Source organism: Octopus bimaculoides, chromosome 14 (genome assembly GCF_001194135.2).
Source record: "Octopus bimaculoides isolate UCB-OBI-ISO-001 chromosome 14, ASM119413v2, whole genome shotgun sequence".
Taxonomy (NCBI): Eukaryota; Metazoa; Mollusca; class Cephalopoda; order Octopoda; family Octopodidae; genus Octopus; species Octopus bimaculoides.
Genome location: NC_068994.1, coordinates 45438363 through 45441310, shown reverse-complemented (window position 1 = coordinate 45441310; position 2948 = coordinate 45438363). Strand labels below are relative to the sequence as shown.

At 34.1% G+C, this 2948-nt stretch overlaps 1 long non-coding RNA gene across 1 annotated transcript in view; it reads right to left on the bottom strand.

Annotated features, from left to right (window-relative positions):
- Positions 1-2073, bottom strand: part of LOC106884278 (uncharacterized) — a 17335-nt gene extending 15262 nt beyond the window's left edge. Inside the window, exon 1 of the long non-coding RNA XR_008265493.1 lies at positions 1763-2073. This is a non-coding gene — a long non-coding RNA (uncharacterized LOC106884278). The remainder of the gene's footprint in view (positions 1-1762) is intronic.
- Positions 2074-2948: the final 875 nt, after the last annotated feature.

The window sequence follows — 2948 nt, the reverse complement described above, 5'->3', positions numbered from 1 at the left end:
TGTGTGTGTGTGTGTGTGTGTGTGTGTTTGACCAAGTTCTGCAGAGGAATCGGAAGCCATATGAAAATCTCTCTCAGGATTTTTAGAGTTAAGAAAAATTCGTAATCTTAAACAACACTAAAAAATATATACAAAATATAAGATAATACATACAGAACAAACTACTGAAATATCTACATTCACAGAAGCAGAAATCCTTGGTTCGAAAGATCACATAAAATAATAAATTCTAGTAAAGTCTCAAAGTATACAAGAAAATACAAGAAGCTAAAGCAGTAATACTCTTCATATATAAAACAATCAATTCAACTTCGACTTAGTCTAAATTTACAATCATTTAAATATGTAGTGCTATATGTTGAACAACAACACAGTTCGTGATATTTGTAAAACTTGTATTGAGAGGTGTGATTTAAAAGTTACTTTCATTATACATAGCACGGTAAAATTACCAGTTGTGTAAACGCGAGAGGTAATCAATCTTGGTAGAATTTAATCAAGCTTTATGAATTGAGAGAGAAGTTTCCTACAAGTGTCTTCATACAACAATAATTTGTGTTAATCAGGTTTTATTCATTATAAACGACAATAGTTAATGAGCTCCAGATTGGATACGTGAAATTCTTTTGTGTCCCATCATCATTCAAATAGACATCAAAAGATCAGAATGGTTTCAGAAGATTTGCAACGCGCCTTAGATTCAATAAGCGCTGTTGTGAACGTGTCAAACTTTTACTGTGCAATACTACTTCATTGGCGGTTCAATGCTGATTATATCATAATAATTAAAACTATTAATGACTTGTAAAAATAGCTTTGTCACATCGTTCATACTGCTTGTTCATCAACACCTTATTCATAATTGTTTCTGTGGACTCGGCAACGAATGGTTAACTGTTTTATAGGTCAAAACAGGAAATGGTGCTCGTATTGATGTTGGTGGTGTTGGTGACTGACTTGATTTCATTCCATTGCTCGCAATTTTCTGTCCTGAATGTTGAAGTCTACTTCTTTATAATTTGAACTCATAATGAAAAAGTTCGGAAATAAACATATATTTCTTTTTTGGGGTTTTTTTTTTTTTACATCGGAAGGATTGTTTTGTATTTTTTGTTTTTAATGCAATAACCCCTATAAGATCATAGAGACACGTCTAAAGATTTATTCATCGTATAATGGTGACGAGTGAAACAGATTGTAGTGATTTTTCCCATTATCTTCTGCAGGCTTCACTAGACGATTTTTAACTAAGTTCTGTAAACCAAATAAACACTCCTCAACACTATAGTGCTACCACTGCTTACAGTGGTCATCAATATCAACTCAAAGCGATCAAGATTCAAACTTTGAAAGTTAAGTATCAGAGACAGGACACAAACGTCTGACCCCTCCTGCTAGTTGCTCCTTGCCGCATCAGTCCTCTGAAATTTTAGACTCATCCTAAGATCATAGAGCACATTTTCAAATATTAAATACTTAAAATTTGTTATATAGTGCCTAAGCTAGGCTTTACTAAAGCCTGCTGTCTTCTTATTTACGAGACCACTGTCTTGTAAAGAGCGGTATGTTGAGCCGTGTTGTAAAATTTGTAAGAAAATTCATGTAAAACCCATTATCTTCTTTTAAAATATAGAATGAGTTTGATAAGTGCACTTTTAGATTACCATACATGTGTGTGCGCCCGCGTGTATGTATGTATTTATGTATGTATGTATGTGTGTGTGTACAACAACATAGATAAGTACTATAATTTTGTAAATACCAAAACTTTGTCTTCTTGCAATGGCTCACACGACCGCTGTCTTGTAATGTCGATTGTGCTCGTATCAAGACAAAACGCAGCATTATCCAGACATTTATATTCGTATGTAGATTACCACGCTATTGTAAGCTCGCCCACATCGAGGTCAGGTTAGATGCATTGCTTTAAAGACTGCTGTGTAATAAAGTCATTTTGTTTAAACATTTAAACGAAGCGCTTTTGTTTTTGTTATTTATTCCAAGATGTTACATTTGCTCTATATCTGTTTGACGGTTTATTTGAACTTGGACATAATTTAAGCGAGGCTGATTTATTTTATTGTGTGACGAATGTATATTTATTGCATCTCACATTTCATGATTATTTATTGGTTTGTTTATTTTCTATCTTTTATTTTCTTTACCTTTATTATGTTTTTTTTATAGTTTGTTTTCATCTTTTGTAATACAGTAAGGAAAAACTAATACCTTTTCAAGATATTGTAGAATATGATTGCTTTCGGGACACAGCTGGTGTTATAAATGACAACAGTAGGACAAAATGCCGCTACAGCATGTCTAGTCGGCAATGCCAGTACAACACCATAATACTACATCACACATTTCATTTACACAACGTACATGCAATCCGCGTACGAGGTTGCCAGCAGACTACAGATGTGGAAAAGATGAACGGAGATTGGCTTCCAACAGCTTTACTTGTCTTTTGACAAGTGAAGCACATGATTTAAAAGCGTGATTCGACTCACCAGTTACGTACTGCTAACTAGACATTACCAGTCTTTTATAGCAATGTTGGAGCGATTACCTCTTGCCTACAGGTACGGCTGTGTGGTTAAGACGTTCGCTTCGTAACCATATTGTTCAGTCCCACTGTCCGTTACCTTGGGTACATGTCTTCTACTAAAGACTACGGTCGACCAAATGAATGCCCAGTGAGTGAATTTGAGAGACCGAAACTGCGTAGAAATTTGTACTCTGTCAGTGTGTGTGTGTGTGTGTGTATGTGTGTGTGTTTATGTTTGTATGTGTATATATGTGTATATACGTATATACATATATGAATATATATACACACACAGACACACACACACACACACATATATATATATGTATGTTTCTATATGTACATATACGCAGATAGACAGATAGATATATATATATATATACATATGTATGTATGTATG